The sequence below is a fragment of the Triticum dicoccoides genome, chromosome 3B (genome assembly GCF_002162155.2).
Source record: "Triticum dicoccoides isolate Atlit2015 ecotype Zavitan chromosome 3B, WEW_v2.0, whole genome shotgun sequence".
NCBI lineage: Eukaryota > Viridiplantae > Streptophyta > Magnoliopsida > Poales > Poaceae > Triticum > Triticum dicoccoides.
The window spans coordinates 156,954,482-156,964,963 of NC_041385.1; the positions used below are offsets into that span (position 1 = coordinate 156,954,482).

The 10,482-nt window shown below is 49.9% G+C and overlaps 1 protein-coding gene and 1 pseudogene across 2 annotated transcripts in view; one reads left to right on the plus strand and one right to left on the minus strand.

Annotated features, from left to right (window-relative positions):
* LOC119275312 (glutathione S-transferase 1) overlaps positions 1-2,832 on the plus strand; it is a 4,778-nt gene extending 1,946 nt beyond the window's left edge. Inside the window, exon 4 of one of the 2 annotated variants that reach the window (XM_037556137.1) lies at positions 2,791-2,832. The gene's annotated coding sequence lies outside the window, so the exon portion shown is untranslated. Of the gene's footprint in view, positions 1-2,784 lie in introns of both variants that reach the window. The other variant, XM_037556136.1, reaches the window with a different exon arrangement.
* Positions 2,833-8,228: 5,396 nt separating this feature from the next.
* On the minus strand, positions 8,229-10,051 carry LOC119279425 (annotated as a pseudogene).
* Between the last annotated feature and the right edge of the window lie 431 nt (positions 10,052-10,482).

The window sequence follows — 10,482 nt, forward strand, 5'->3', positions numbered from 1 at the left end:
GGGGGGGGGGTATGTTTGAACAACTCCCCTTCCCGGGTGAAAGTTATCATGATGGTTTGAGCGTAGGTTATTAGGAGTATGATTTTGAGAGGAAGCATGGTGGCACACAAAAATCGGGTGACAAAAACATGAAGTTTCGGCATACTAGGTCCCATATTTCAAAAATTACCGCGGTGTTTACATATACTTATCAAGTTTTCGGTTCGTATATTACCATGCTATTTACACATAAGTGGCTTTTGGGTAATTTTTTTCAACAACTCTTTTCCTCCCTAGATCAAAACTTACCGCGGTGTTTGTGCAAAATATCAAGTCTTCTGTTTATGTATTACCATTCTATTTACACATAAGTTACCGGCGTTATTTTTTCCTCCAACTTTTTCTCCTAAGGTCAAAAGTTCCCGCAGTGTTTTTACATAAGTTATCAGGTCTTCGGTTCATATATTACCATGCTATTTGCACACAAATTACCGAGGGTATGTTTTTCAACCACTTTCTTCTTTGGTCAATGTTACCGAGGTGTTTTTACACATGTTATCAGATCTGCACTTTGTATATTATCATGATATTCACACGCACGTTACCGTGTGTATGTTTTTCAATAACTTTTCCCCTTCAAAAACTTTTTTACCATGATGTTTATACGTAAGTTATTATGTATGCAAATTGTATATTACACATAAATTATCGGGGTATGTTTTTGAACAAATCTCCTCCTTGATCAATGTTACCGCAGTGTTTTGTACGTCAGTTATCTGGTATGTGGGACGTATATTACCATACCGTGTATGTTGGAAATATGCCCTAGAGGCAATAATAAAATGGTTATTATTATATTTCTTTGTTCATGGTAATTGTCTGTTATTCATGTTATAACTGTGTTATCCGGAAATCTAATACACGTGTGAATACATAGACCACAACATGTCCCTAGTAAGCCTCTATGACTAGCTCGTTGATCAACAGATAGTCATGGTTTCCTGACTATGGGCATTGAATGTCATTGATATTGGGATCACATCATTAGGAGAATGATGTGATGGACAAGACCCAATCCTAAGCATAGCTCAAAGATCGTGTAGTTCGTTTAGCTAGAGCTTTTCCAAATGTCAAGTATCATTTCCTTAAAACCATGAGATTGTGCAACTCCCGGATATCGTAGGAGTGCTTTGAGTGTGCCAAACGTCACAACGTAACTGGGTGACTATAAAGGTGCACTACGGGTATCTCCGAAAGTGTCTGTTGGGTTGGCACGAATCGAGACTGGGATTTCTCACTCCGTATGACAAAGAGGTAGCTCTGGGCCCACTCGGTAATGCATCATCATAATGAGCTCAATGTGACCAAGTGTCTGGTCACGGGATCATGCATTATGGTACGAGTAAAGTGACTTGCCGGTAACGAGATTAAACGAGGTATTGGGATACCGACGATCGAGTCTCGGGCAAGTAACGTACCGATTGACAAAGGGAATTGTATACGGGGTTGATTGAATCCTCGACATCGTGGTTCATCTGATGAGATCATCGAGGAGCATGTGGGAGCCAACATGGGTATCCAGATCCCGCTATTGGTTATTGACCGGAGAGGCGTCTCGGTCATGTCTGCATGTCTCCCGAACCCGTAGGGTCTACACACTTAAGGTTCGGTGACGCTAGGTTGTAGAGATATTAGTATGCAGTAATCCGAAAGTTGTTCGGAGTCCCGGATGAGATCCCGGACGTCACGAGGAGTTCTGGAATGGTCCGGAGGTGAAGAATTATATATAGGAAGTCAGGTTTCGGCCATCGGGAAAGTTTCTGGGGTCACCGGTATTGTACCGGGACCACCGGAAGGGTCCCGGGGGTCCACCGGGTGGGGCCACCTATCCCGGGCTGAAGTGGGAGGGGAACCAGCCCCAGGTGGGCTGGTGTGCCCCCCTTGTGCCCCCCCTGCGCCTAGGGTTGGAAACCCTAGGGGTGGGGGCGCCTCCACCTGGTTTGGGGGGCAAGTTTCCCCCCTGGCCGTCGCCTCCCCTTGGAGATCCCATCTCCTAGGGCCGGCGCCCCCCTTAGGGGGCCTATATAAAGAGGGGGGAGGGAGGGCAGCCGCACCCATGATCTTGGCGCCTCCCTCTCCCATTGCTACACCTCTCCCTCTCGTAGAAGCTAGGCGAAGCCCTGCCGAGATCACTGCTGCATCCACCACCACGCCGTCATGCTGCTGGATCTCCGTCAACCTCTTGTCCCCCCTTGCTGTATCAAGAAGGAGGAGACGTCATCCTCAACCGTACGTGTGTTGAACGCGGAGGTGCTGTCCGTTCAGCACTAGGATCATCGGTGATTTAGATCACAACGAGTACGACTCCCTCAACCCCGTTCTCTTGAACGCTTCTGCTCGCGATCTACAAGGGTATGTAGATGCACTCCTTTCTCTCATTGCTAGATGAACTCATAGATTGATCTTGGTGAAAGTAGGAAAATTGTAATTTTATGCAACGTTCCCCAACAGTGGCATCATGAGCTAGGTCTATGCGTAGTTCTCTTTGCACGAGTAGAACACAAATTTGTTGTGGGCGTAGATGTTGTCAACTTTCTTGCCACTACTAGTCTTATTTTGCTTCAGCGATATTGTGGGATGAAGCGGCCCGGACCAACCTTACACGTACGCTTACGTGAGACAGGTTTCACCAACTGACATGCACTAATTGCATAAGGTGACTAGTGTTGAAATATGCCCTAGAGGCAATAATAAAAGGATTCAAGAGAAGAGACCGGTTTCACCGACTCCGCGCGGGTGTGTGCTGTGCCGTGCCGTGCCGGTGATGACTCCATTCAAGAGAAGAGACCTCCCGTGCCATGCCGGCGATGATCATCTGCCCGTCTATTTCGATCGAGTATTTGCTTTCAGTTTCAGCAGCACGAGGAGTCCGCTTGCGCTTCTGTTCGTGCGAGCCTGGATTCCTTGCTTTAATTTGTGCACCAGTATAGTATAAATAAACAACGGACTGGTCAATGCTGCTAATCCGTACGTCCTAGTACTAAGATCAGAATGGATCCAAAGCAAATATATATACTACATCTTGGATACGTGCGGTGTGCAGATTTCGTTTTCCAAACCGCCGACTTAGCAGTTTATTTATTTATTATTACAAGCCGTGATTGACTGCCGTTTAATTTCACTCTCTCTCTCTCTTTGGAAAGAAGTTTCTGTGCAACATGTTCCCTCACAAAGTGATAGTCAATTTCCATGTGCTTGATATGAGCATGGAAAAATGGATTAGATGAAAGATATGTCGCACCAATATTATCACACCAAAGAACCGATGGTTGCTTTTGGGAGACTCCAACTCTCTCAAGAGAGAATGTACCCAAATTAGCTCAGCCGTGGCATTGACAACTGCCTTATACTCTGCTTCAGTGCTACTCCGAGAGACTGTGGCCTGCTTGCACGCACTCCAGGTGATCAAGTTGCGATCAAAGAAGACAACATAGCCCCCCGTTGTTCGTCGATCATCCAGGCTCCCAGCCCAATCAGCATCAGAGAACGCTGAGAGAGCACTCGAAGAGGTAGACCGAAGATGCAAACCATAGGAGACAGTATGAGAGAGATAACGTAGTATGCACTTCACAGCTGACCAGTGTGAAGTCCGGGGAGCATGAAGATACCAGCACACATGGTTTACCGCATAGGAGATGTCCGGTTGTGTGATAGTCAAGTACTCCAACCCATCAACAATATTGCGGTACTTTGTAGCATTATCTGAAGGAAGCAAGGCACCATCCAAGACTGATAACCGATCAGTCGCAGACATAGGGGTGGTAGCATGCTTGCATTGCAACATACCAGCACGTCGCAGCAAGTCCAAGGAATACTTATGCTGAGTGAGAGTCAGGCCGGCAGGAGACCGTGAAACCTCCAGACTAAGGAAGTAATGGAGAGCACCCAGATCCTTGACAGTAAAATGACCACTCAAAGCAGACAACAGACGATCAACGACAGCCACTGAGGAGCTGATAAGAATAATGACGTCAACATAAACCAGCAGGTACATAGTAATCTCAGGACGATGGAACATGAACAGAGATGTGTCAGTAGTGGACGGAGAGCAAATCCAAGACGTGCAAGAACCGAACCAAGTCGGTCATGCCATGCACGGGGAGCCTGCTTAAGTCCATAAAGCGCCTTAACAAGACGACAGAAATGATGCTGATGAGCAGGATCAACAAAACCTGAAGGTTGCCGCATGTAAACCTCTTCCTCCCAGACCCCATGGAGAAAATCATTCTGAACATCAAGCTGACGCAGAGACCACCCTTTGGAAACCGCCAAGGACAGAAGCAGACGAAAGGTGGTAGGTTTGACAACTGGATTGGAGATATCATCATAATGCAGACCATACCGTTGTTTAAACCCTTTAGCCACCAACCGTGCCTTGTACCGCTCAATAGATCCATCAGCATGCTTCTTTACCTTAAACACCCACTTGGAGTCAAGGATGTTGACACCAGATACAGGAGGAACCAAGCGCCAAGTATCATTCCTCTGTAGTGCATGAAACTCCTGCTCCATGGCACTACACCAATGAGGAATCCGAAGAGCCGCCTGAAAATGTCGAGGCTCGGCAGTGGGGTCAGCATCTATCTGTGCCATACACGCCACAATCCACGCAGACGTGCCATCGGTGCGCTCCTTAGGCCGAATAATACCACTCTGACTGCACGTACGAGGACGTAGAACAACAGTAGGTGGCGGAGGTGGCGACAGAGATGGGGTCGATGAAGATGACGATGACGACACAAATTGCTCCCTAGAAACAGAATCAGTCACACCAGGCGACCGGTCGGGCGAGGAAGGACTGGATGCCCGCTCGGCCAACATGAGCGGGGACGCCGGCTCGGGTGAGGGCGCCGGCTCGGGCGAGGATGCCGACTCGGCCGGCACGTCGGGAAGCCCTGTAGTGTCCGGCTCCGCCAGCCCCATCGGCAGGCCAAGTGACGGTGGGACGTCACGAGCGGGCTGGGCGGACATCCGAGGGGATGCGGGCGGCTGCTCATCCAGAAGCTCGAGGCGTGTTTCGCGCCCAGTACCTGCACCATGATTAGGTAGCAACAAGGGGGTATATGTAGCATCAAGAAATTGACCAGGCAAAGGTAAAACCGATTTCTCAGGTGCAGTGGGAGTGGTGGAGGTGACCGGAAGTGCGAAAAAAAGGAAAGACATTCTCATCAAACACCACATCACGTGAGATGTAGACGCGGTTTGAGGGAACATGAAGACACTTGTACCCTTTATGAAGAGAACTATAACCAAAAAATATGCACTGTTTAGACCGAAACTCCAACTTGCCTTGGTTATACGAACGAAGATGTGACCAACACACGCAACCAAAGACCTTGACAAACATATAATCAGGAACTTCATTCAGCAAGAGCTCAAGTGGTGTTTTCATCTGACGGGGTCGTGTAGGGAGTCTGTTACTGAGAAAGCATGCGGTAGAAAACCCATGACTCCAAAACCAGAAAGGGACGGAGGCATGGGCAAGCAAAAGCAAGACTAGTCTCAACTATATAACGATGCTTACGCTCAGCTACACCATTTTGTTGATGACAGGGCAGACCGGCCTCCCACCCACTCCTCTATACACCCGCTGTCGTGGTAACGATTCCGACAATAAGAGAGGGTAGGATAAAGAAGCATGATCTATCGAGATGCATATGGGTGACACGGTGGTTTTAGCGAGTTCGGGCCTCTCATGATGGAGATAACAACCCTACGTCTCGTTCTCCGGAGAGGCTTTGTTTTATCTAAGTATGATCCGGAGATTACAATGTGTATGAGAGAGCGAGGAACGGATCCCCATGCCTGAGCTAAGTCCTGAGACTAGTGGCGAAAGAGAGAGAGAGAGAGATGGAAGAAAAAAGCCCCCTGAGTCTAGTAGTGGGGGTGGCTTATATAGAGTGCGCCACCCCCTCACCTTCTATGTTACAAAGTGGGGCATGAATGCCATAATGTTAGCCCACTACCAAGCCCTCACCATGAGAATGATGTCGACTGCTTTGTTGCCTGCTGCTCTTCGTATATCCGAATGAGTCGTACGGTCGAGTGGTGAACTACCATCCGAGTGGATGGTATACTGCTTGGTTGAGTGGATAGTATGCTGCTTGTTCGAGTGGATAGTATGCTGCTTGTCCGAGTGGATAGTATGTCTGTATGAAATTTATCTGGACCCACATGTTGTGTAGACCCCATGCTTTATGATACTTCAGCCCTTCATGGGCCTACCTGTTATGTGTATCCCTAACATTAGCCCCCGAATAGATTGCGATTTTGCAGAACGAGTTTGTGAAAGACACAACTTGGCCCGAGTGACTACGGAAATACTCGGTACCTGTAATCATACTTTCAGACAACCAAGGTTTGAACAAAATACTCGTGTGAAGCCTCCGGCCTCCTTCCAGCCTCCACCGCCGCCGCCCGAAGCACCCCTGAGCTCGCAATTTGGTGCACCACCGGTTGCGCCCAATGTGTTCGAGGAAATTCCCACAAGGTATACAATTTTCTTTTATTTTTTGTTGTTGTGAGATACTCCCTCCGTTTTTAAATATTTGTCTTTTTAGAGATTTTAAATGAACTACCGCATACGGATGTATATAGACATATTTTAGAGTGTACATTCACTCATTTTGCTTCGTATGTAGTCACTTGATAAAATATCTAGAAAGACAAATATTTAGGAACCAAGGGAGTAGATGGCTATATACGAATGTGCTTGATGTGTGTGTGCTATGGTGTATTGTAGTATGGCCGATGATGCATATTTATCAACTATGAATGTTGGGTCAAACAATTCTTATGATCATTGGTCTCAAACCAATGAAGTTAATCAAGAAGACCATGAATATGAAGTGGATGACGACGGTGAGGGGTTGATCGATGCGCCGAAAGGAAGGTCGGTGAACTACATCATGGACGAGGACATTTTTACTATGCAAGACATGGGTGGCATGAGTTTTGGATCTCTCATTGGAGTATTTGGAGGGATGGGAGGCATGAGTGCACCTCCGGGCGGCATTGGAGACATGAGTGGCATGGGTGGGATAGACGGCATGAGTGCACGTCCGGGTGGCATTGGAGGCATGGGAGCACCTATGGGTGGAGGCATGCCTTCTGTTGTGCCGATGCCTTCCATGGATGGTGGCACTAGTGCAAACACCGTCCGAGTTTCAAATGAAGAGGAAGAGCATGATGGTGATGAGGAGGAGGAAGAAGATGAGGAGGCATGAATGTTGATGTTTATTTATTTGTGTGAACCTATATTTGTGTGAACTTGCTTGTGGTTTCCTACTTTGAACTATGTCCTTCATTTGAACTATGATATGTTGGTGGTATGAATCATGATTTTTGCTATTTTTAGATCATTTTATTTGGTTCATATTGTCAAATTGATATGTGTTGTTTCACATTTTGCCAAGCGCCGGATGGTCGCGCGCGATGCACTATCGAGCGCCTATTGAAGCGCTACCAGCGATGCGCTTATTTTCTACGCGTCTGGAGGGATGGGAGGAGTCCGTCTGATCAAGACGGACCGGAACCTGCTCGTAGATGTTGAGGTTGCGGATGTCGGCGGCGTCGGGGGAGGGGGGGGTCGGCGGACGTGATGGAAGACATGTTGCAGGAGGGTGGTGCGGTTAGGGTTAGGGTTGGGCAGCGGCGGCGGCGTCTTTGGTGGTGGAGATCACGGCGGCAGCAGGGGGTGGCGGCGGCGGCGCTGAGGGGAGAGGAGGCGGCGGCGGCGGCACGGGAGAGGCAGCGGCGGTGAACGGGTAGCGCGGCAATGGAGGAGAGGAAGCTACGGCGGCGGCGCGACGGGGAGGGCGCGGCGGCGGCGGCGCAAGGGGGTGCGGCGGCGACGGAGGGAGCGGAAGCTAGGGTTAGAACCCGAAAATTGATACCATGTATGATGATGGAATTGCAAGATGTATTGATCAGGAGCAATTGCACATATATATGATGTATAACGGTGGACCACGACCCAATTATACAAGAAAAGTAGGAGGTGGCCCAATACACAATATGCACAAACACAAACACATATACTCAACAGGTTCTCCGATCTGTCTTGCCAGTGGCACCATTTCTAATTACGAGCCAAGGAAAGGAATTGATTTTAATCCCATTTGTCTCTCATCATAAACAGCTGGAAGGTAAAAAATTGTAGTTCTCTTGACGTGTGAATTGATAATTTCCTACAAGAACTTCTGCAGACCATAGATCAAGTTCTGCAAAAATATGTGGTGACGTGTTTAGTGACCAACACAGTATCTTGAGAATACTTCAGAAAATGCAGTGTAACTATCAGGTACCTTCAAGCGTACCACTTTCCGTATTGCCAGAATGAGTCCTGGCATCAGGCATCGAACATCTGTAACATCATGCTTCAAGGTGTAAATCTGAAAGAAAAAAATTGGTTGTGTGATCAGTTCATCCAAAGTTCAGTCAAGCATATATTGCTAGAGCTTAAGCACCTCTCCAGGGCCTGACAAACTGACCGACGTGCTTGAGGCAAGCCCTGGAAGAACCACGCTGTGCACACGCACTCCGTCTTCTCCGAGCACCTGGCCTCTTGCCCTTGTCAACACTATCCAGTCAGTTTGTGGAACATATCATTTACTGTTTTTTATTTGCTGTAGAAGATCACTTGTATGGAGTAGTACAATTTAGAATAAAAGCGAGGATATCTTCGAAGACAGTGCTTCTGCCTTTGTTACTAAGAAATCACTCTGAAAGGAAAATTGCTGAATTGTTTTTGTCACACTTACTGGATTATCAGTGTCCATATCTGAAATGCCTTCTTGAGGTATTAGTTTTGGTTCTCTGCCTCTCTTTGAACCTGCATTTGCTTGCAAATCTGGAGGCTCATGGAAGTAGACCCTCACTGGATAACGTACCTGCTTGACATTGTCATAGACAGACAAGAGAAGGTTCACTGAAATCGACAACCACGCCAGTTCCTCTTGACTGAAAACAGCAGAATTTTAGTCAGCATAAGGCGCACCGACAACAATAAAATCTAAATTTGACAAACGGAGATGCCAATTAATACCTGCCTGTGCTATGGAGCCGAGAACCATGGTGAGATCATTGAGCACCGGAATCTCCAGGGGTTCTTCCATTCCATGCCACTTAACTGAAGAAACAACACCAGCGCTCGGCTTACAGACCAAGAAAAGAGAGAGACAGAGCACAAGGGGACGAGTGGTGAGTGAGCAAGCAAGCACCTCTCCCGCATCCTGCCCTATGCACGCACTGGGTATCAATGGCACCCGCGAGCTCCATCCCCCTCGCCCTGCTCACCGCCGCCCTCCCGATCTCCTTGGTGGCACCGACGATGACCACCTTAATGAATTCTCAATGTCGCCACGGAACAGAGCGTCAGAGCCAGAGCACAAGCACTATACTACTACGATTCCCCTCTGTAGTAGTATATGGTTACCTTGATTGTGCTCTGCGACGGAGGCGGCGGAGCAGGAGACGTTTCTCCGGCCCGCGCGTTGTGCCGTGGTGGTGGACGGAGTAGCGGCATGGCGAGCCAAGTCTGTCTGCGGTGGCCGAGTCTGTTTGCGCGTGGACGGGCCCACGTTTACGGTCACATCCGCGGGTCCGCGGGTCACGTTTGACCGGTCGAGGACGTGCGTGTGAACGGGCGTGGGCGTGGGCGGACGCATTTGGCCAACTCAACCGCACGATTTCAAACGGACGTTCCGTTTGGCCGGATTCTATCCGTTTGGGTAGGAAAACGGACATGCATGTCCGCATGCGGTCGTCCCACCATCGAGTTGCCCACCACGGTCAACCCAATCCAAAATATGTCCAGTTGTATTTCGCTTTAGACATTTCATCGAACACTTCACGGACAGCCGCCGCCGGCGTCGACGAGGAGGATCGGCGCTGTCCAGATTCGCTGCACTCGTGCCCAGGCCGTGCCCCGCCGGCCGCCATCCGCCGCGGCCCACACGCTCGCCCATGCACTGTGCCGCTCGGCGGATGGGCACGCCTTGCGCTCGCACATGGCAGCGGCCGGCTAGCTAGCTAGCAAGCACGCATGCACGCGAACGCGGCGGCTGGCTAGCTAGCTAGCAAGCACGCACGCGAACGCGGCGGCTGGCTGGCTAGCTAGCTAGCAAGGACGCGAACGCGGCGCCTCACTAGCTAGCACGCCCGTGCTCACCAGCCGCGCCCAGCCTACCTAGCACCTCGCCCGCGCCGCATCCCGCCGTCTAGCTAGCTACTACCGTCGCTCGCGGCGGCGTCCATGCGGTGCCACGCTTCGGCCGAAGCGCTCCTCGCCTCGCCGCGCCTCCCCGCCTCGCGCTCACCCCGCCCTGCCACGCCTCGCCGCGCCCGCCTCGCTGCCTCGCGCTCGCCCCGCGCACGCCGCCCATCGCCGCGCCCCTGCTCTGGCCGACGCGCCCGCCGCCGTGCCCCGCACCGCGCCGCCGT